Source organism: Aythya ferina (genome assembly GCF_964211825.1).
Source record: "Aythya ferina genome assembly, chromosome: 6".
Lineage (NCBI taxonomy): Eukaryota > Metazoa > Chordata > Aves > Anseriformes > Anatidae > Aythya > Aythya ferina.
This window is the reverse complement of record NC_140303.1, coordinates 5252581-5278261: the sequence shown is the minus strand read 5'-3', so window position 1 is coordinate 5278261 and position 25681 is coordinate 5252581.

Sequence of the window (25681 nt, the reverse complement as noted above, 5' to 3'; positions counted from 1 at the left end):
GTGGGGCAATAGTTGTCCTACTGTCTGTGCCAATGATCTGTCCAGGCCTGTTCAGGGTATATCATGTTTTCTATCTATTAGCTGAGCTGTTCTGGGATTCTGCAAGAGCAGCCTATTAACTTCAAAAATAAGTCAAAAGAGCAATCCTACAGAAACTAGTGAAAATACTTGTGCGTATAAAATACATGTAAATCACATTTAAATCCTTCATTTTTATCTTCTAGAATTTTTAGTAAGACATCAAGTACAGACTTTTTTTTTCTTACATCAGCAGTTCTCACAAATTGGGATACCAATTCCATTTCCACAGAATATTAAACATTGATCCATTAGCATCTCTTTTCTCCAGTGTTTATGTATCTAAAATGCTACTTCGGAGTATTCTTAGGAGCAACAGATTCTTGGTTGGAGTTCTGTTACTCATCTATTGTTTCCCATTGTAGCACTACTCTTAGGATATATTAACACTTGCAAATTATTTTTACGCAGCCGAGCTGTCATATCACCCTTCCATTTAGTCACTGATTCTCTATCATTATCCAGTGAGAAGCTGGGAGAGCCAACCAGAAATTCCTGAAACAAAGGAATTAATATGTGGTCTCCCTACTCTCTCACTCCAGGACTTTTTCCCTCAAAAAAGCTAGCAAGCTTGGAGGACTAACAATAAGTATCTACTAGCATTCACCACATGGTTTGAGTCACAACCAGAAAGAAAGCCATTACACATCCTGCCTACAAGAGGAAAAGGTTTTACAGAGGTTTACATACAATATCAGAGCAGCGTAAGGGTAAGTACAAACATTTGGAGCTAGCTTCTCGTTTTATAAGCATAAGCTCAATACTACCAAACACCTGCTTCGTGATGTTTTGGAGGCTTTTCACTGAGTACACTCCCTATAATTTTTGCCTTCTACAGGCTCTCTCCTATGGTTTCTCTCATGTCCATTTCTCATACATCTTCCATAAGAAGTCACAGACATCACTTTTGAAGTCACATTACAATCTTTCAATTTACAGTTGCAAAAAAAAAATAAGGCTTCATCCAGGCGGCCTTTATTACAAGCCGCAACAGTCTTCTTACCTTTATTATTTGTGACTATTGTATCATAGCTATGCATACTGAACTGTGTTGTCTCCAGAAGACTGGCATAAAAATAAATGATTGCTCCTTCTTAGCAAAGCTACTTAAAGTATCCAGGGGCTTGAAACAAGCACTAGGATTTCTCTTCTTCTGCATCTATTTATATTACTACTAGTATTCTAGTTTATAATACATGGTGTTAAAGAATAAAAGCAAGTGGACAAAAGACAATGCATTGATGGCTTCAGTAATAACTCAAGAAATCTGCTGTGAATCAAGTTTGAATTAAGGAACTTGATAACTGGCACTGTGGATGCAAGTACTCGGGCTGCATCCAGACAGCTACTTATTTTCCAGGATGCACTGATTAAAAAAAAAATAATAAAAAAAATCACAGCTACAGAGCTGTTTGAAACCTATTGTATCCTAAAGCAAAGTACCTCATTGTAAGGAAAGTTCATTTATATTAGGGACCTTCTGAGACAATTAATGGGTGAGTGACCTGGCTATATTTGACAGTAAAAGACTGCTTTCACAGATGGAAATAACATAGTGAAGGATGCAGTCTTAATGGAGCTGAACCAAAAGCAAACAGTCACTTAAAATTAAAATTGAACAGAATACTCAGGGCATCAAAGAACAAAGTATTCACCGGACATTGATGGGCAGATGTTAATTAGACTAGTGACCAGTGAGTGCTCTCATACACACAAACATAACACACTGTAAGATAATAGAACTGGAGTGAGATGTAGAAAAGCCACACATACTGCAGTGGCTCAGAAACTGTAGACATCATGCAAAAATAGTGTTTCATACTTGAAATGGAAGGAAGATTTTATCACAATACCCAACCAGTGAATAAAAATTATTACAAGAAGTTTTACAATTCTGAAACGTTTCACAATAAAAGGAGCATCTTAATCTGGAAGTCAGGTGATCAAGTGTGCAGTAGAAAAATCAAGTCAGGCTGTGGATATTTTTTTTAATGGCACTGCCAAAATCAGAATTACTCCTATCAACACAGTTGTGCATGATGATCAAAGCACAGACTGTGATGCATAAAAACAAGACAGCTATATCATCTACAATCTGAAGGAATCCTTCAAGATGCTCCTCACATGCAAGAAATCTACAAGTCTGCCCCAACCAGAACAAGTGCAGCTACCAAGTGAAATGACTGTAGCTGTGATCACAGCAGCTATATTCGCTAAAGCCATGGGAAAAACTAAGTCAAAAGGGGCGGGGTGGGGGTATAATGGTGTTATAACAATACAATATATTATAACACCGTTATTGAGCAACAGACTTACTAATGCCAATTCCAAAGGTTTTTTCTTTGTTTTGTTTTCATTAGCAATTAATAGAGTAATACTTTGATGATGCACCACAGGGGATGAATGTATTCTGCAGGACACTGCTCTTCAATCACTTTTTAGGGGTGTGCTGATCTGTGTCACTGATAGCAAGATAGGACTTTGAAAAGCTTTTTTAATAATTATAATGACAATGAAAAGCAGCTTCATTTCTTTTATCCCTCATGAATCTCCATTACCGTGAACAACCTAAGCTGTGACAATACTAGTGTTGAGTAGCCAAGCAAAAACATTGAGTCATATCCTAACAAACCTATTAAGAAAGGAAAATTAATAAGATCACATCTCAGTACCGTGATACTTACTCTTTTCATGCAGCTATGCAATATATACATATCAGCTTCTGCACTCCTACATTAATAAAGAAGCTGCAGGCTTAACCTGGATACTCTCATCTCTGTTCACATCTGCAGCAATGTTCTTCTTTCCTGCTGTTTTCTCTTAAAGGACGCCAAGAAAGCAACATTTAAGTCTTTTGTCTTCTCTTTTGCAAATCCTGCACTGTTATCAATTCCTGAGCAGAGAGAATTTCCTGCCAGGCACCATGCCCAAAGCCTTGGCAGTCAAAAAGGCTTTAACTCATTCCAGGACAGATTTGAGCATTTTGCATTGAATGGGAAGGAGATCGGTCACGGAACCAAACAACTGGAAAGATTTAGCAGAGTTTAGCAGAACTTAATGAAATAAATCTCAAACTGTCATTTTGAATAGCTTCTCCTATCAGTTCTCTCTCTCAACACAAACACACCACTTTTTCTTCATGTTGCTTTCAGAGCACCACGGTCAGCATTTGACCATCCAACTAGGGAAAATATCTCCAAATCTCATTGCAAGGCAAGCCGTCTCCTCATACACAACCTCAAGCAGCCCAAGAAAGGCTCAGATGCCTCATCACACCATCATTTTTACAAGCTCAACTCAGCACTAATAGAGCTGGGTCAGTTTTTGTGCTGTTACAGAGCACAGCATTGTAATTGTTAACTCACTATAGGAATAAGCCACCACTTAATGCTCCCCCCGTTCAAATGAAAACCCTCAAACTGTGCAGTAGTGTGCCACCTTTGATAATTCAACCATAATTTATACCAAATCTGAATTAGCATATACTGTGAAATATGCATTTGGCTAAGGCTTTAATGGTTTTCTGAAAAAATAAAAATAAAACAAACATACAATGTGGATTCCGATTAAAATGGTGTAAATAGAAGTTAATGAATATTATTACTTGAGTTATTAGAACTTTCTGCTTGAAAAATTTTAATCTAATATTCCCATTTTTAGCATTGCCAACAGCACTGGGGCATGCAGTTCAATAGTTCAAAGTTACCAGCTTTATAATTGCTTTCTACAGACCTTAAAAAGGCATTTATGTTTCAGGATATAACCAAATGGAATGAATTACCCATAGTCACTTCAAATGCAAAAAAAAAAAAAAAAAAAAAAAAAGTTATTACTGTGCACCGAGGCTACCCATATACCTTTTCCTTTGAGGAACACAAGGAAGAACTAAAATTCATGGTAAACAAGTGAGAGAAAATTCAGTGAAAAAATGAGGAAGTCTTGGGCATATCCAGTTCAACCAATACTTTTAAAATAAAATAAAAAAAATAATATATATATCTATTAAATTGATGCCTTTTTTTTAAAATACATTATAAATACCAAATTGCATTTTACGTACTGTTTTCTATGCTCTTTGTACTCAAAGTATAACAAGTAAAATTCTGTCACCTAGTACCCTTATATCACTTAAAGCAGCACACCTGAGGAGAAAGGTTTTCACATGCTATCTTCTGGTTAGATGGTATTAAAACACAGTGACAATTTTAACTTTGGCATTTAACACTGAATGCACAGAGCATACCATTGGAAGGAGCAATCGTTTCATTCTCATACTCTGTGTTGTCTTGTTAATGGCACCATCAGATTTACCATTTGAGTGGCAGTCACAGGAATAGCTCAGTGACTACCTATAGCAATGATGCATTATTTGCTGAGTAACTACCATGACAACCTATTTTCCATTACTAAGAAGTATTGATTAAAATAATGAGTCGAAATATTAATCTTGATAGGGAAAAAATAAGGTAGCTAATCCAAGAATTATTGTTCTAAAAATCACGTTTCTATTGACAGTGTTTTATGAAAAAAAACTCTCTTTTTTAAACTTGCAAGCAAGCCTGGTCCTCAGTGGACAGACTTGTCTTCTTCCTGTTGTCATTAACGACTCAGTCCAAAATGAAAATTCCTTTTCAATATTTAGAAAAAAAAAATATGTCAAAGTTTTTAACACAGATTTGTATTGTGTTCAGCAAAGGGACGGAACATCAGTCAGCTTGGGGTTCATATTCCTCAGCCTGAGCACATTCACATGAAGCACCAGCCTCAGTTCTGCATACACAGAATCAAGCAACCATTCTCTAAGTCACAGCAGATAAGAAATCATGCAGAACATATCTAAATAGTGAATATGAATATGAGCAACTGTGAAAAAGCAAGTTGCAAGTTGAAAATCTGTATTTTTTTTTATGGTCTCAAACCCAAACCTGTTACCTTAATCAAACATACTTTTTTTTTTTTTTTTTTTTTTTTTTTTTGTGCACCATATCACATTTTCATAGATTAAAGAACAAGAGAAATAGTTATAACTCAAATATGCAGGAGCAGATTGATGCAAATTACTCTCACTTAATCAGTCCAAGTGATTTCAAAGGCCTTGCTCCAAACAAAGCAATTTGGCCTCAAAATCTTTAAGGTTCTCTGAGATTTATGGAACTCATTGTGGGTGGGAAAAGGTAAAAAAGAAAGACCATCCTTGACCTAATACCTCTATGAATTCTATAGTTCTTACTTCACTCTCAGCTACATAAACACTGAAAGTATCATTTATAAAAAGAAAACCCCATGATTTTCAATGAGGCTATTACTGAGATAATTGCTTCATAATTCTGTGCTCAAGTGCCATGATCAATAGCTCTGTGAGCTTTTAGGAAGGTGAAGGACTAGTTTCAAAAAGATGGTGTGCCTTTCTTTCCTGTATTTGCCATGAATCGCGGAATCATATAAGTTGGAAGAGACCTCCACGATCATCTAGTCCAACCTCTGATCTAACACTAACAGTCCTCCACTAAACCATATCACTAAGCTCTACATCTAAATGTCTTTTAAAGACCTCCAGGGATGGTGACTCCACCACTTCCCTGGGCAGCCCATTCCAATGCCTAACAACCCTTTTGGTAAAGAAGTTTTTCCTAATATCCAACCTAAACCTCCCCTGGTGCAACCTTAGCCCATTCCTCCTCATCCTGTTTTTCTAGAAGAATTGACCAACCCCCACCTCGCTACAGCCTTCTTTAAGGGACCTGTAGAGTGCGATAAGGAAAAATAAATGGAATTGAAGGAATTCAGAAATTTATAAAAGCTATCAAGGAAAAACAAGGACCACAGACAGACATCCCCATGGAGTACCACGATTGAATGTATATGCAAAGAAAAAGCAGGATTCAGTGTGCAACCCTAGTATAGTTTGCCTTTCAGTTTGATTGTGTCTGTACAATACAGCAGAACTGTCATAACCTGCTTAAACTAAATGTTTAACTTGAAAATATTCCTCAGAGACCAGTATAACCTGCGTTGACTTGAATTGAGATTACCCTCACCCACAAAAAAAAAAAAAAAAAAATTAAAAATGTCCTTTTGAAAATAGCTTTGAGCAGAAGCTCAGATTTTTCAGAATTCCCTATAAATTTTGGAAGAGAAGCAATATACAAACTCCTTTTACTGGTTTGTAAGGCTTAACAGTACAGACTGGATCAGAACTTCAATATTCCTAGCTATCCCAAGAAACTGCTTCAAGGATTTTTATTTTTATTTTGAAATACCCAACTATTACTTCTTTCTTTTTAAAGCACTGTGCAGTATGAGAAAAGAACGTGTCCACATTTCTGTCAAGAGGCTTGGGACCGGGCTATTGCCTCAATGGTCTGTGAAAACCTTTTTCTGTTTGGATACACTTCTGACATCAGCAGGTGATAGATCGCCTGAACACACTGAAATCCAAACCTCTGATACAAGCAAGGAATTTAATTATGAGCTCAATATTCACTGAGTGCTCATTTTGAATGTCAAAGCCTTCCAGGGAGAGATTTTTCATTTCACTTACACCAGTGCAAAACTGAAGTATGTACAGTGATTTTTTTCCAGTTGTTTCTAAATTGCACTGATGTAACTGGTAGAAAGTCCAGCTCCATACTTCTGAGAAAGTGCACTTGAGAACAGTATGGCCATTGCACACAGCCTCGTCATATAAATAGCAACAGCTTTTTCAGTAGTATTGCATGAACATCCGTCACACTCAAAGACTGACTTTTAATCAAACAGATATTTAAAAATAATTCAGTAGTATGTGGAAAAGATAAGAAAAATCCATTTATAAAAGACTGTTACCTTTTACGCCTTTAACAAAAATCTCCTTTTATTTCTGCTTCAACATAAAGACACCACAGAGTAAGTCTAGATAACTTCCAGATACTTTAAATAACAATTATTTGGGTAATGGTTTGTGCACAAATAATGGGAATGAAAATAATTTTATTATTTGTCCCTGCCTATGGCAGGGGGGTTGGAATTAGATGATCTTTGAGGTCCCTTCCAACCCAGGCCATTTTATGATTCTATGATTTATTATTGTAAAACATTCCTCCTACAGACAATTACAGGAACAAAATGATGACAAAAGAAGCTGAAACTGACTGATTGAATGATATAACCTGGAGGAAGACTGTGGGCCACCTAGACTATGCGGTTGGTCCAGTTTTGGAGGTTTTGTATAGACAAATGCTCACAAGTATGGAAGATTCAAGTACAAAGCAGACAACAGCAGCCAGTGAACTCCAGAACCTCCAAGGGACCAGGCACTGCTGCAAACACCAGCACAGGCTCCTCTATCATTACAGCTGGATTAACAGTAGGGGGAAAAATTCCCCTTATATCACGTAGTACTGAATCAGTGACATAAAAGCCTGAGGCTAAGTTTCCCGAGGGAGACAGCTCTGAAGTGAATAGACTAAGAAAGAGCCTAATCCCAACTAAGCTGCCTGTACCTCATGTACAGGCACAACAGCAGCAGCTCTTTAAAGAATGCTGCTCAGGGTTTACTGTAGTTAATAAAGGGGTGAGAGGGGAAATATTTAGAATCCTGTACTTCCTAGATATTACCAAAACAATATGAAAAAAAAAAATAAAAATAAAAAGGAGGAAGATCTTGGAAAAAGTTCAAAAGCAGGAAAATAGAGAAATAACCCAGAAAAGGGAACTAGGAGAGAAAACTAAGTCTTTCTGGAGTCAAATGCCTCATCTAACAAAATACAGTCTAAGACAGACTAATACAGTCTTAGACAGACTTAAAAAAAAAAAAAAAAAAAAAAAAAAAAAGATGATACAACAGGCAAAACTGACAAAGACCTTCAGTGGAGATAAATGTGTAGTTGTGCACTTAATGCACCATAACCTAATGTTGGGCCTGTCTTCCAGCTGAAGACAGAGCTCAGAATCACCACTCACAGTTTGGCAAAAACATCCCCTCGTTGGACAGCAGCAGCTGGAAAGGTCACAAAACAAGGGCTGGACATTACTGGAAGGCCAGTGAGAGCCTTAGGCAGCACCATTGTTTTGCTAGGATGTATTGCCAGGCTGCAGTGGACGGTGCTGGAGAAGGTACAGAGAAGGGCCGGCAAAGCGTGCCACAGAGGAGGGAGCAACTGCCTTACAGGGGGACTGAAAGGCTGAGGGGGAGCTCTTCAAGGTTTCTGAACTCACAAAAAAAACAGTGGAGGCAGAACTTTGTTCATCAGATCCCACGATATGTAGAGTAGAAGACAATTATTTAAGGAAATAGGAGATTAGTTGGGGCAAGTAAAGAAGGCCCATATTGCACAGCTGGTGGTGTCCTGACAGAAATTGAGAGGCAATTTAAGAAGTAAACTCATATCATATTACAAAATAAATTTAAATTATTCAGTGATCACAGATCCATTAAGACATACTGAAAACCTCAATAGCGTCCTCTAACATCCCAAGTATCTCTGGATGTGAAAGTTATGAGGATACATGAAACTAAAACAAGTCGGGTGACGATGTTCTCCCCAGACAGCATTTTATTACCATACAAGATGGGTGAGATGATGAACACTGACCAAACAGAGCATTTATTACATTTTCATGGCCTCAATAAGTGTTCTTTTTTCCAATATGAAAAACTTATGGTTTTGCATTTATCACATTTAAAAGGCTATCCATCCCTTTTTTCTTGCAAAAAGACATGAACACCACCTGATTTATCTTCTTTACACTATTCATCTTATTTCCATATTTTTTTTTTATTTTAATTTCCATATAACACATTAAACATCTTATGAGAGATGGTTCCCATTCTTATCCTACAGATTACCTCTAATTCTTTTATATTTGTATTTTTATGTACATATATAGCAATTGGTACTGGCTACTGTTCCAGATGTGGTTACATAAGACACATTAGTAAATTAATTGTCACTATATTGTGATTTCTAGACTTGCAAATCATAATTGTGCCCTGAGCAGTGGTTTCTGCTGAGCTGTCTAACAAGATGCCCAGGTAGGCTTCCTAACTATAGATCATCTAAGCCATATGATGCAGGAATTCTCCCCTCCACTGCTTGACCTCGCATTTATGAATACTGAACAACACTTCCCACATATATCTCAAATAACTCACAATCTTGTCTGGCAAAGAACAATCAAACAATCTTCTTCTAGACTTAATCCTAAATGCAGCTCTCATTTTTTCAAGATTGTGAAGTCACATTCATATGGAAATCTAAGGTACTCCATTTGCACCTGTTCTTCTTTTTTTTTTTTTCTTCTTCTTCTTCATCTTTTCTTTTCCTATGCATAACTACACTGGGTCTCTCATTCTTGTTTGTTTTTCATTTCTAAACAAAAAACGTGTTTTTTTTTTGTTTGTTTGTTTGTTTTTTGTTTGTTTTTTTTTTAAGGTTGTCTGTTTTGTTGTAATTGTTTTAAAAACACTTGAGTCACCTCTCCTTTCTGATCACTAAATCACTATCAGTTCTGGTTAAATCACCTGTGAACTCATCACCTCCCATATAATTTACAGATAATTGTATTTCTCAGCCTTTCAGCTGAAGCAGTCTGGTTGGCTGTCCACATGTTAAATTAGGCTATCACTGTGTGTGAAGCCAAAAAAAATCTTTCTTCCTTTGGTGAAAGATGACCTATATGCTTAGCACAAGTATGGAGTGGCATGCCAAGCAAAATATCTAGAATTTGGTCGTCTTAGCTGAAATTAATTTTAATATTTAATTCAATCACAAATTGGCAAGAAATCAGATTTTTTTTGAGAGAAAAAATTATAGTCACAGAAGATTTATATAAGGATGACCTACTCCCATTCCTTTAAGAAATATATGTTTTTGAAACTACATTAAAAGTTGGCTCAGAAGGCTATGTTTTGTTAGAGAAGTTTTAGTTACTTCATTTCTCACATAATACTAACTAAAAATTTAGAATGCTGTAACCCACTGCAATTATTTTCTTGCCCATTTAACATTAAGTCTGTCCAGGGATGGAGTATAATATGACTTTAGTGACACTGCTGGACATGTGAAATCATTATAAAGAGGCAAGATATGGTCTCGAACTGACTTTGGAGATGTTTTACAAATTAATTCAAATTCCTTGACGAAAAGTTCATTGTCAGATTTGCTGCTTCATGCTGGGTGTTACCCGAGCACAAAATATTTCAGTGCCAGTAATCACACAGGGAGAAGATTCCTCTGGTAACAAGCTAGCAGCTAGAGTACTTTGAACTCATGGACTTTGAGCTATATTCAGTTTTTTTTTTTGCTTCTCCCTATTGAGAAAAATTAAGTTGCAACATATTAATGAGCTTTTAGAAAGTTAGGTAATTTAGGTAATTCCATGGCTGCTGTTTCTGTTCTGTTTCAGGTATATTGACAACTATCTTTTTTTTTTTTTTTTTTTTTTTTTTTTTTTTTTGCCTGTTTCAAGTAAAGAAAAATCCATATTTATTTATTAAACAAAATGATAGTTATCACTGTGATCCTACAATACAGTTTACAAATCCTCTGTGGTTGTTGTGTAGTAATTCTTTAGAAGCAAAGAAAAACGGTCTCCCTACTGCATACTTAAAGTCCAACTAAATGAACAATATAATTGTTAGAAGACACTGTAACAAATCAACCTTCTAATCTAAAAGAGGTAAACAGCCTTCATATGAAGTTTAAAATGAGCTCTAAAGATCTTTTAACTTTAATGGCTACTGACAAAGCAAGTTGGACTGAATTATCCCATAAACTCTACCTGAAAGTACTTTGAAGTAATCCACACCCTAAACAAAGAAACAACACGCTGCCTGAATTTCTGTGCAAGATGTACTAGGAGCCTCTGCTAAAAGGATATGGTCCCTACTGCTTGTCAAGAAATTTGTCATGAAGAACACAGCTTTTGATCTGTGCAACTTATTCTTATTCTTTTCATAAACATGGAACTTTATTTTTAGTGCTTATTTATAGACTCATACAGATTCACTTTCAGGGATGAGCTTTCAGACAGGAGAAATAAAAAATTTCCTTATAAAAGGAAAAGGAAAAAAAACATGGCACATTTTTTCTGCAGGTGCAGAACCTCATAACAAGCTGCGTGGAGGTGCCTCAGCATTTCTGTGGGCCTCTTAGAACAAAAGTAGTACTGAACTGCATGTAACATCCAGCAAAGATGAGGAGGGTCTTAAGGGATAGACTTTGTTTAGCACATCAAGCAGTATTAAAATATAGGAACTGCTATGCATTAACCGCATGAATTCTAAATTGCTAGTCAAAACCCAGGAATAAATCAGTCTACATCTGAAAGGAGGAAAGATGGGTAAAGCAAGACTGATCTTAATATTTAAGCAATACTTAAACGATGCTTCTTGATGTTTAACTTTTATCTATGAGAGATTCTTTGTCTCTGCACTGTGCAGTGCAGGTGTGCTCCAGTGTAGGCCTTGCGGTCTTGCTACCCAAACCATTTAAAATAGGCAATAGCTTCCCTCCAGTAACACTAAATGCACATAGAAGTTTAGGCCCACCTATCTTATCCATACATCCACGAGGAAGCTGCCAAGGTAATTATTTGGACCTGGAAGGCAGCTTTACAGGTACAATTGGTACGTGGCCATGTACTGCAGTGCAGCAAATTGAAGTTGCCCAAGCAACTTCAATTGCGTGGACCGGAAAGACACTGTCTGTGAACATCACAGCAATTTAACTTTTATTTGTTCTGAAATTAAATACTTTAATTCAAAGAAAGTGAGAAATATAAACTAAAAAGGAGAAGAGACCTGCCAGAGGTCACTATAAAAAATGAAACTGTGCTGCAGGATTAGTTGCATGTCTTTAGGAGATGGAGGTTTTATTAATGTGTTAGCTATATATACACTTGTTATTTACATATTTGATAATAAATAATACAGAAGTAGTACTAGACATCATTCAGGCTAAGAGAAGATGACAAGGAGTACCATTTAGACTAGTCATTCTGAGAACAGGAGTTCCACAAACCCTCAGTGATAGATATTTTATTGGTCTGCAGAATATATTCAAGTACATAGAACAGAAGCCTCAGAAGAAATCAAAAACTCAGGGAAAAATGTAATCTAATTAGAGAGACTACAAACATTCCAAAATGGGAGAGAATATTTGTCGTTAACACCTGCAAAAAGTTTAAATGTACCTTCAGACTTCTGGATTTTCGGTGTTCGACAATGTTTTACAAAATATATTAATTAGCACAGCAGAAAAATCTGTGACAGAAGTAGGTGGGAGGGAATAAAATGATTATGTTTGTTTTCCAAAGAAAAGCATTGCACTTTCTTATATTAATAGGTTCTGTGTTGTAGGATTGGAATCGCTTCTTTCCATTATTAAATGGAAGTACAACACAATGGCTGGTCATTAGAGGGCTTTGTTCACCCAGTGAAACACAGCATTATAATCCTGTGCAAAGGAAGCACATGCACCTTGTTTCCCTAGATGAGCAAAATGTGAGGAATAACAAGAATCTTGCCTTCATATCTGTGCTACTGGGCTATACACCTGATGTTTTGGGGACTGACTGTTAGGGAAAAAGGGAAGCCACAAAATTCAGGGCAGGTTTGTCAAGAAGTGAATAGAATTATGGAATATAAAGTGAAACTTTATAAGTTCCTGACAATTTGCATCGGAAAGTGAGTAAATGGACATTGAAATGAAGTTTTAAAGCAGTGTCCCAAGCATTAAAACATGAATTAAAATGAAAGAATGCCATGTTTCACCATTAGAAAGTTTGCCTAATATTTGTAATGTTTCTGTTCAAAGACCATGAACGTCATTTCTCTGAAAAAAATAAAGCAAGAATTTTTTTCTACTTTACATCAGTGTTCCTGTACTCAGTCCCAACTTCCTCTGCTTTATCTCAATGGTACTTTATATTCATAATTGTAAAGATATTGTAAATTGTAAAAATTGTAAAATCTGAGTACATTCATAGCATCTTTACTTATTCAAATTAAATTTTGGCAGCTGTAGTTTGAGAAACAGTCTTTTTTTTTTTTTTTTTTTTTTTTTTTAACCCCCTCAAATGAATCGTATTTTCTTTGCTTGAGACTTGCACTACTATTTAATGCGCTTTTTCCCCTAGAGGGCAGTATATTGGCTTAAAGAAAACACTGGGCTACAAGCGTATTAGTAGTTCAAAACCTCTTATTTCTTTGCTATTAATTGCTATAAGGTTGAACACCCAAGTTAATAAGAAGATGAGAACAAACATACCGCTCCATGTTATCAACATGAATAGGTTATAGATTTTATTAGTTGCTCTCACACAAATCCACAGAGCACATTCTGAAAAAGATTAGTACTTTAGCTGCAAGGAAAATTTTGGCAGAGACTATTTTCTCAAGTACTTCATCCCAAAAACATGCAAAGTTTCAGTTCCACCACTTCAGTTCTGTTTTATTTTCCAGTACTGCATGCAAATGAGGTCAACTATTAGTACTGAAACAAATGTAAAATGTTCTAAGAGATTAAGTAGGAGACACAGAGGCCAGAGCCACCTGCTTGAAAAAAATCCATAGCCTTTTAAGGTGTCAAAGAGAAGGGTCAAAATCATGACACAGCTCTTCTGGCAATTATTTTACGATCTCCTTACCGATATAAGATAGCATTTTTAGATCTAATTGTTGCACCCAGGGTGTACATGTAGTAGCTCCTACTGTTGGACTGCTAGGAACTCCTTCAGAAAAATTTACAATCAGTCCAAATTCAATTAAAAGCTCACTCCATTGATAGCCTTTTAATCTTTCCATGCCAGCAATTCAAGATATTTGATATTGGCTTCTTCTCATAATATGCATTCCTATAAGTCCTTGTTTCCAAACACACTGGAGTAAGCAAAATATCTAGATATCTTATCATCAAACCCTTCTCTTTCTGTGTGAAAGTCACTAGTGTCCCTTTTTCCTGGCTATTTGATGTATTTACTGGTATGATTTCTTGAGCTATGAGCAGAGCTACACTTACTCCTAAATTACTATAAACTCCATCAGGCTAATGCAGAACAACTCAAACAACAGTTGAACTTCTTTTGTGTCTGAAGACAATAATTCAAACCTAGAACAATACAAGCACTTGGAAGCACCCATGAGACTAGAGTTTAAACTCTCTCCATTTATCCCAATATGCAAGACAGAAAGGCATATTCATGGTGCATTTGTAATCAAACAAGTCTCAGAAGAAAAAAGCTATGGAGAATGAACCTGCTTCTCCCAAATGGGTTCTTCTCCAGTTTAGAAATGAAAGCAATAAGCAGTCTTGGTAAACAAAAGGCTTTTGTTTTCAGAGCTGTCAACTTGGTATCCTATAAGATCATGAAACTAACTTTCATTTCACATGCAAAAGAAAAATTCACATGAAGTTATTGTAAGTAAAATGCAAATGCATCCTACCTCTGTCAAGGTGACCACTTGTCACACATTCCATCAAGATTTCCTACAAGCCTGAAAATAAACTTCAGCTGTACATAAGACTGATAGCTTAATGCATGCGCATCTGCTCTCATGGTTATACCACTTAAAGCACACTTAATTCCACGTGGTATCACAGGTATCTTATGCTACCGGTCCCATCTAGGAGCTTCCTGTACAGAAGCATTTTCAAGCTCTTGATACTTTCAATTGTATCATGAGGAATTACACTTAAAATATTGGTTCTAAGATTTTTGTAGCTTTTGTATGCAATAATGTAGAGGGTACCATGCCTTTTTGTCTTACCTCATCCCCTGTAGCAATTTTATGAGCTTAAATACATTAGCTCACAGCATACAGCATGTTAATACATATGCTGTGGGACTAATGTTTTTAATTTACCTACCAACAGTTGAAACTTTTCCTTTCATTCTTACAGACAAAGCAATTCAAAAAGTTAGCCCAAAGTGTCATATTGTCTGGGTGGGCCAGGGTTATAGGTTAGACTTCAACATTTTATCCAGGCACATTAAGTAATTGCATGAAAATTAAAATTAATTTTAAAACTGCAATGACGTAAAGCTTCCATTCTGCTTCCCTGTCTTTTTAATGGTCCAAGATTACGTTATCTTGTAGTCAGCTCAAGCACACCTCAGTACTCACGATAATGTCTTTTTTGTATCATAGATTCAATTTCATATCCTTCTTCCTAATTTAGATTCCCATTAATATCATCCCTCCTACATATTAAAAAGACAACAGCAGTAATAACCTGGACTACTTAACTTATTCTCCCCCGGTTTTACATCAAATGGGTTTGCCATGACAGAAGCCTCTGGAACACCTCCCACTTTAGTATTGGTATAATTCAAGACTGATACTTTATTTTGCATTATTTAGAACAAACAGCCTTTGCTTCATTTCAAACCATTAGGTCAAAATATAGGTGTTTGCAGGGGAAAAGATAAATTGGCACTAGCCATTTTTAAAAAATCTTAATTGAAATAGGTCAGCCTTCATAGACTTTCATTTAATCAGATGGTTTAGGTCAGCCTTCATAGACTTTCATTTAATCAGATGGTTTTATAAACCAGTTGTAAGCTTTGGTTATAAATTTTCCTTCCCCCCAGAGTTTTGCAGAAATGTATGCATCTCTATATGTTTTCAATTTCATTCTTTAGGCTAAATATATAATTTCATATTTTTCTTCACTTGCTAATTTTACCTCAACATATCTTCACAGATGACAAAAATTTATCTCCTGTGGCACATTCCTTTGGGCCCAATTGCATATCCACATAACATAGCTGTCATTGAAGTCACCTGCTTACTGACAAAATATCGTCTAGAAAAATAAAGTAAAAGGCTACACAGTTGTTCAAGCTCTCTAACTTGAGTTCTATGCTACTTTGAAAAAAAATCTCCAAGAAAAGGTAAAGGGAATTCTGAGGACTGGCTAGGAGCTTGTAGAGCAAGTGACTCATATAGCAAAAAGTACAGGTAGAAGGGTAGAGAAGGGAAGGATAGGTATTAAAAACATCGCTTACACTTACACAGTCAAAACTTATTTTATACTATTTCCCATATACAATTATATTTCCTTATCTCAGCATTATGATAGAAATATTTGGGAGAATATATCTTACTTTCACTTCAGTTCTGCATTCACGAAGGCAATAACCAATATGTGTCACGAATGCAAAAAGCATTGGAAGCTAAAAGTGTAGTGTAAGGACAGACATCTCCTTTCCCTGTTCATTTCTCATTGTCTACTGCAGACATAAGCATGTTAATTTTGACTGTTGCTTTATATTTGCCAATGTTTCTGATAAAACAAGAAGAAATATGTGGATTTAGGATCAGAATAAAACCACCTCAATACTGCTCTGCTCTGGATCAAGGCAGCTATTGAGATCAGGAATACATAAAAACCACATTTCACTTGAGAAGTACAGTATGTAATAAAGATTAAACGCCGTTTTCTGTTCTGAGACATTTCCTAATTACATGGTGAGCCAGCTGGCTGCCCCATTTTCCCTTACTTTTATCAAGGTGTGACCCATCAAGATGAGATATGAGAATATTCTTACAGACAACTACTCTTACAGACAGCTAACCTATATCTATATCAGGGCATGTTTCTGCAGTCCCTGCTTTCTAAGTATCCAGAGGAGAGAACCTGATGCTAGCATGACCAGGCTTACTTGCACAGCAAAGTAAAGGAGTGGAGAAGCAGCACATTTTCATTCTGCTTTGAGATGTGCTGGGAGAGACATACCTCCTACTTTTGCAGTACAGATACAGCTGTTGCCTCTATTACTCTCCATTGAGTGTTTTGATGATTCTCGTTTCACCCATGGAATTTGGAAGGCTCATCAAGTAGAAATGCATTTGTCCTGATATACTATATTAAAACATTCTGTCCTGAAACATACCACTAAGCAATGCAAATCTTTAAAACCCATAACCAAAGCTATCCAGCTTTCTTTCTTACTTTATCAAACATGAGATTGTCTTTTCATGTTATATCATCACAAGCTGACAATTACTAAATATTCATGTCTTCAGAACAGTAACTGCATTGGCAATTTATTTCAAAGCTCATGATGATGTATAACAACAAAAAAATCTCAAAGTGATTGGGTCTTATAATCAAGAGTATTATCAGTCATTTAAATGCACGTGTAGATCCATCACAAGTGATGGTAGAAACAGTAGATGAGGCATACTGTAGCTATAAAAAATAACTGAAAGGGCCTGGTATCATAAATTACTAGTTATGACAATGCATTTTCACCTGTGACAGTTTGCACTAAAATTTAATTGTAGCTATAATGAGGTGTATCATTTGAAAAGCAAGGGAGAAGTTACAACTGATACAGAACTTCTACTCTGTTTGTATTTGATTTTATAGACATTTTTCCACTACTCTTATTTAATTAGAATTTGACCTTAAACTAGTTAAATATATATGCATATATATATTATTTTTATACAGATAGATTGTTAAATATTTGTTAATAGTAAAGCTTTTATTTTTTTCCCTACTCTTATTTACACATTGTCACATAGGAATCAAAAATTAAAAGATCAAAAATCAACACGTAACTCCCAAAATTATGTTATCCAGAACAGTTGCTTGTAATAAATGCTAATTAGTCACCTGGCACATGCAAATAGAGGCCCTTGACAGTGAGAAAAGAAAACTAGACAGTCTAAAAATGTTGGTTCAGTTAGAAGAAAAAAAATCATGCAACAGTTCGTTAAAACATAGAATAACCATGAAAGTATTTCTGCTTGAGAAAATGTAGTATTCCTTCTCCAACTCAGTATTCCATCAACTTGGATTTCATACAGCAAAAATCTTGCACAGTTAAAACCAACTCTTCTTTCTCAAAACAGATGGCCAAGGTAGGTCCAATTAATATTAAACAACCACCAAAAGACCTATATTTTCTCACGATTCTTTCTTGGAAAGCAGGGTAGCAAATGAGTCCTTAAAAATTGGACTCACCATTAATGAGTCTTACAAGCCAACTATCATACAGAGCTAATTGTGCATAGTCACCCAGCTCTACCTTGAAACACAAGCTCCATCATTACCTCCTTTGGACTTCAAGAGATTTGCTGCCTCTAAACAAGATCTGCACAAATAAACGATATTAATGATACATAAGAGAAGCCTTAAGCTTGGTCATAGCTTCATAATGCAGGCAAACTGGGTCAACAGGTACAGCAAATAGCAAGAGCATTTTGTCATTAGAGACAGCAGATGGGACCGAGCAGATTCAGGACACACACATGAATAAGGGATTACAGTCAGTAGAGCTGCTTGAGCACTTCCCTCAGCATCTGTGAGCACTGCAGAATGGCAGCAAAAGCTGATGGACCTGATGCTTTGCATGAAGCCTCATAGTTAATGCTGTGTATTCACACAAAACAGTGGAGCTATACAGCCTAAGGCAGCGTGATTATTTACATCTCACTTGACAACGAGGCTACAACCTAAAATATCACAGCCACTTTCCACTTCATCCTAACGACCCTATCATTCCTCCCTGCCTGAAACAGATCTACCTACTTGGATATTTAAGTTGCTTTTTTCCTTCCCCAAGTTTATCTAGCATTTACTAAAACCTCATGAAGGAAACATACAATTACATGGGGGCATAAATGTCTGAATAGATAAAGAAATAAATTCCCCCCCTTCATTGGGGCATATGGCAGGTATTAACACTTTTTTCCATGATCTAATCCAACAGAGACTCTGGTTACCACACTTCATCAATTTTACTTTAGAAGTGAGCTAGCTCCTTTGCTCTCTGCAAAATTTATTTAAAATTACCTACTCATGCAGAGTTTCATCTCAAATGCTAAAAAGATACGATGTTGTTCTTTAAGCTCTAAACTTTTATGGAACTGAATCTGGGACTTTCCTACGTGAATCCTCTACACCTTCACAAGCAGCAGATGCTTTGTCTCCTCCTGAAGTATACGCAAGTTTTCTAGGATCGCAGTGGATGGACTTCAGTCAGATGAGTAGCTAACCATATTTATGTATGATATCACAACAATTTCATCTAGAAAATGGATAGATCTATCTGGCCCTTCCATAGTAGTTGCATAGTAGTTCCTTAAAGTATCATAAAAGGTATCAAAAAAAGTATCATATCACTTTATATATATATATATATATATATATATATATATATATATATTATAGGGTAGTTCGTTGTTTCAAAAATGAACTGTTCAACTGCTGATATATGTGTAAAAAATAAATAAATCTAAAAGCAGCTTTCATTTCACAATTCATGAAGGAGAATGAGGAAGATAAACACAATCTGCATAGCAAGCTGACACACCATTATGATGGCATATAGAAACAAGGAGAAAGTTAAAGAACAGCAAACAGCAGCCCAGAGAGACTGCACAGTCACCATGCATGGAGGTTTTCAAAATCCCAACAGGATAAAGCCCTGAGGATTGGAAGCTAAGTTTATAGTTGACCTACTTTGGACAGGAGGTTGGGCTAGAGATGTCCAAGGTCCTTTACAGCCTGAATGATTTTGCGATTCTTGCCTGTATTAGTTCTTCAACACGAAGATGATAAATCCACTTCACTGTTTACCAGTTTCTTTGGTATTCAGTAACATTCAGCTCTATCAGGTGAAGAATAAAATCATTCTAGTTAGAGATTAACTTTTTATTTTGAGAGTAAAAAAAAAAATCTTTCTTACCGTAAGGAAATTGGAAATTTCTAAAGTAAATTTCAAGTTACACAAACTCAGTATTTCTTACTTTCCTTGTCTTTGGCACTGAAAAATAGAAAATAGCCAAATATAAGAAACCACAAATTCTGAGTATTCAGTTTTGCATTTTGATAGTAAACGTCTTTCAAAACAAATTAGAACACACATTGGCTAATTCTCAGAAAGTTTTTTTCTATCTACTTACAAAGTGTAATTTTTTACAATGTTTGACTCTTGTTAAAATACCTTTCTCCCAAGCCAAGCAGTAGCCTGACCATTACCAAAAAAGGAAAACACATCTACACTATTCCTGCTGCTTTGTCAGAGACTTGAGCATCATTACCCAAAAAAGTCGATTTGTCCTTCTAATTTTGATGCTTGGAAAAGGAGTGTTGTTTTCTTAAGAGAAAAAATGGATGTTGTATCGAGCAACACCAGGAATACTTCACCTTTTGCTAACAGGCTTATTAATAAAGAGATAATCTTCTCACATTTATACCAAGGTTGAGACAATCCATAGTACTAAAACAAAATCCCTCACTCATCTTCTACTTGTGTCCTGTTAGTCATACAATGTTATTATAAAAAAATATAGTAAAATAATTATTGTTCAGTTACTTTTCTTCCACACTATAAACTAAATTACTTTCTCACAGACACACTCGATTCTCAATGCAGTCAGACTGTTTGTTTATTCTCTTGCCCTCCAGGCTGTTTAATGTCATTGAAATTTGGAAACACAACAATCATAAAGATGCTTCCCACATACCTGAGGGGAAGGGGTGCACGTGGCTTTCCCGAGGCCCCCGTGTTCCCCCAGAAGGAAAGAGGGGAAAAGTGGGAGGGAGAGGAAGCAGTAGGGGGGAACACAGCATTAATGAATTTTCTCCTTGATTGTCAGATCCGATTTTGAGTTTTGTTTGAAAAGCATTCTACAAAATTTGGAAAAGCCTATTAGATGCATTACTGTATAGCCTGACATTAAATTGATACAATGCATCAGTAACAACAAGTACAAAATGAATTACATCTATTCCTTCATTTACATACATTATCATTATATAGACAGATTATATAGAATCAGGTAATATTAAGTAGCTGTTGACAGAATCAAAATATAGTAGTACAATACAAACACACTAGGAAAGAGATGCATAATTGAAGAAGATGCATTTTTTAGAAATTTCTGGAATGATTCATTTTAAGAGCAAGAGATGGCAGAAACAAAAGCTGATAGAAGACTTGCTAGAAGCTCATTCATCCTTTTAATGCAGAATTACCCTGTATATGAGGTGTTACTTTGACGTGTTTTCCCTTTCTGATCTCCTACTATTAAATTTTGGTCCTCTCACCAGGGTTAGTGACCTGAACTTCAGTAAATTGAGCATCATTTGCCTCAAGTTCCAGTAGAATATATTCCTCACCACCTGGTCTTGATAATCTCACGCTTAGAGAAATCACCTATAATGGACAGTAACAGTGATGCTAGTCTTCATCCTCCCTATTTCATCACAAGTACATTCCCTGAAGGTAAGGAGCGGCCTGCAGAAGATGACAACTAGCTTCCACAAAGAAACCAACAGAAAAACTATAGGCATGCTCAATGCACTGCTGGACTACTGTAACTGAAGTATTATGCATCCATATTTGAAGAATACGAAGCAGAAAACACTCTAGTATCTGAAAACAGACAGCAGACTTTCAAGGAAAGATTTTATTTTAAAAACAATCCTCTGTAGGATAATGAGAAAATATAAACAACATAAGCTTTCAAAATAGTCACAGGGTAAAACCATGCTAGTATTTTGTTTTGGAATACTGAATGCTGAATGTTGAGTCCTGAATATTAGAATAAATATTGAATATATTTCAAAATATTGGTGTGTTGGAGGTGGATATACTCATGTTCAATGCTATTTATGAAAGCAAATCCAAATGTGTTCTGAAAGGATTATATTTGAAACTGAACCTGAAGACATATTCAGTTTTATTACATATTATTATTCTTCCATTTGACAGGTAAGTACAAAAGGCATTAATATATGAAACAAAATGTACTACTCATTTTTCATAACATGATACTAAATATTGCCATCCATTTTTGAGGACAATAGAAAACTTTCATACTTGGAAGATAAAAACCAGATTATGGAACCCGTTCCAAACTTGTAAGGTCATTAAAAACATATGGTTTGAAATGGAAGCTAAATATAAATGGAAAAAAAAAAAAAAAAATCCTTCAATGCTATCAAATGCTTTACATCTAACTCTGCTGATTTATGGGTAAAAATATAAGTACAACTATATATGTTTGCATGCAGTTTGTATTTGAATGAAACACACTGTAGACACTTTCAGCAGAGAAACTGAGACATTTTACAGACAGTAACAAATGAATTATCTCAGATAAGTTTCATTTGCTTCAATAAAAACTGACAGTACCAGAAAATAAATATTTAGGAGAGAAAACAGTCAAAATGGATTCATGGTGGATTCATGGATTCCAAAGGTAGTAGTAGACAAAGGAGACAGGAGTCCATGGGAGACTAGAGTCCTTTGCATGACTTGGTGGTTTCTAGCATACTTCTCTTATTTGAGATACACAAACTCAACCTCCAGAAAACAAAATCATACAGTCAACCCATAACATCATTAAACTGTACTGAGTTATGATGTGCAAATCAGAGTTGCCTTTTGAATCCTATACTAATATAACTTATTCCTACATGTGTTCATAACAGGTCACTCAGAGAGGCCAACCAAGACTCTTTACAAAAAAAAAGTCACACAAAATATTAACATATTTGGAATTTCCAAAGAGGTACATATTTTTACATACATACATGTATTAAATACATACATGTATTTTACTTTCAAAAAATATACACAGATATTTTGTGTTAAGAGAGAAAAAATAATAAAATTATTAATAATTGTATTAATAGGCAGACCTAAATGTTTGGGAAACTTTCACAGGTAAGCCTTATCCCAGGAATTTTTATTCCCCCCCCCCCCCACACACACACACCTAGTAGCTTCCAGCATCCAGGAGAGAAGTACCCCAGCTGAATGCATTAAATGTGTTCATGTCTGAAATCCCAATTTATTTATTTATTTTTAATAATTATGATTAATGGGTCACATTTAAATGAAAAAATACGATTTAATAAATTATGTCCCATTTTAAACTGAACTTTAGAAATATGTAATATGAGAAAGTGCATTGTTGTAAAAGGAAAAGGAGCATCAAAGTCATAAACATACAGTAATGTTTTCAGTAATTTATCTTCAATTTTTGACACTGCTCTTTCTAATTGCGCTGGAAGAAAAAGTCTGTAGCTTTCAAACGGTGTACTATGTTTAACAGTTTATTAAAAATAAAGTTGATAAAATCGCTTTCCTTTTAACTGATTTACTTCAGGTAAGGAAGTTTGCAAATCATTTACGGTAAATTTAGTCTTTAGAATTCTAGCTAAATGTACTTTTTCCCCACGACATTTCTCAGTGACAATTTTTTTTTTTTTTTACCACTAGGGTAAAAACTCTTCCACACTGCTGTACACATTTAGACTATTGATGGATAACCATGGATAAAGCAACCTACACTACAGAAAGGCTAAAAAAAAAAATTGAAATAAAATCAAACAATGCTTTTTTCAATATATATATATATATTTTTTTTGGGGGGGGGAGGAATGAGTGGTAGTTCCTTTAACTCCTGTTCCTGCACCCTAAGCCCTTGGCTCTCTCTCACCCTTTGGAATATGGTACTCCTTCAGTAGACGTTTATGGTTTTATGTTTACCAGTGTATTTACAATACTGAAATATAAATAGAAATGATTAAATTCTGGTATAATGGAAAATAAACTATGTCTCCCACCATTCTCACTGAGACAATCTCATTCTTTATACACCTACCACATGAAAAACAGCATGGAATTTCACATCTTGGTAGTCTGAAATATTTTTATTTTTTTTTAATATCTAAAATTGTTTATGAAAACAAACATCTAAATCGGCAGTATTCAAAGGAAAATTCTTCTCCGAAATTGCTGGAAAACTTTTTTTTTCTTTACACTGTAAGTTAAGCAATATCTGTTGCTTAATTAAAATAAAACTGCAGAAAATTCTGTATGAAAGGAAAAGAACAAATAACACTGAAGAGATAAAGAAATTTATTTTTAGAAGATTTCTCATAAGTGAAAAATTATTTCATTCATATTTTTCATTGGAAGAAAAATTTGGCCTAGTTTTGAGAAACAACATTAATCTTCTTGTTTTACTGTATTAAACTTATCCTTAAAAGCTATAAGTGATGGTGTCATACACAGAACTGTTAGTCAGTGTAAGGATGCAATGTATGAACATAGGAACGATGCTTTTTCCTAGCGTGTAAGAAAAGCAATAAGAAAAACGCAAAATAAAACTAAAGATGTCACTAATCATCAGAAAAGATGAACTGACCAATATTTTGTTATATATTTTTAATAGCAGGTGCTTAATGGAGCATTGTAGAATAATTCTACCCAGAGGAAGTACTGATCCAAAGTTTCCCAAAAACTTAGGACAGTTTTCCATTGAAAAAAAAATTCCATGTTACAGATAACTAGGTCAACCATTTGGTATACATATTTAGGGGTAAGATCAAAGATTGCTACATGCTTAATAATTCTGCTGCTTAGCTTATTAAGTAATTCTATAGTGTGTTTAGGGGTTATTTTGTCCAAGTTTGATTTCTGTGCTAAATTCATCAACAGCTTATAACAACTACAGATTATAAATTTGAGTCAGACTTCTCTCTTCCTTATATTTTCAAATTCATTGCCTATTCTATAGATCACACCAGAATTTCAAACTTCCAGGATTCACAGGAAAAAATGTTTCCTTATTCCTCATCTGTGCAAGCTGAGACCTTAGTCTTATATTAGGATTCAGCCACATCTTATGATTCTTCTATCCTCATTTGTGGAAAAAAAAATAAATAAATTAATAAAGCAACCAAAGCCTATTATTTCTCAGAATGTTCGATATTGGCCTATGCAGAAGTCACCTAAAAAGATCAAACTATTTACTTCATTGGGTAATGGGATCAATTTCTTTATGTCTTTCAACTTCAGAAATACTAAGTAAATACCAAGATAATACTCCACTACTTCTATGACACTACATGTCACTTCACATTAGATTTAATGCCGATTAAGAAAAGATTATTGCTCAGTTCAGAAGCATTAAAAGCTTTTCTTTTTACTAACAATGGATTACTGATCCCCTAATCTTTAAAAAAAAAAAAAGTTGAACTCTGATACGTGCTTTGTGCTTTCTCTATCCTGATATTCACCTTTGCTTTCATCCTAGGACTTCAGAATAAGTGGCCTTTTGTGAATGCCTTGTTGGAACTGCAGCCTCTCAAAGTCCCTTAGTGCAAGCCAGTGTCACAGTTCTACCATGTTTTCGTTCTGGTAATCAAAAATACTATTCTATCAATTATATGCAAAAGGCAAACTTGGCTTACTTAACAGCTTTTGTCCAACAGTAATAAACATGGAAAAAAGAACTATTTTATTTCAAAAATCTAAGCCATATCCTACACACTTCATCACAATGAATGCTTTAAGACATCTTTGAATGTCTTTTTATACTTATATAAAACACCATCCAAATCACTCCATTTAAAATTAGCCAATTCTTTTATCAAAATAGCCCTGAAAAATCAAATTAGATCTCATTTCCTTCAAGATATTATGCATAAAAATAGCTAAAAAAAAGGTACTAAAACCTCCACATTGAACTTATTCCTATAAACGTCACGTCAATGAGATTCCTACAACTTTGGTCAAGTGAATACAAAGCACTTCAAAGATTTCAGGTACAATATCAAAATAAACAAAAATAAACAAAAAAACATAG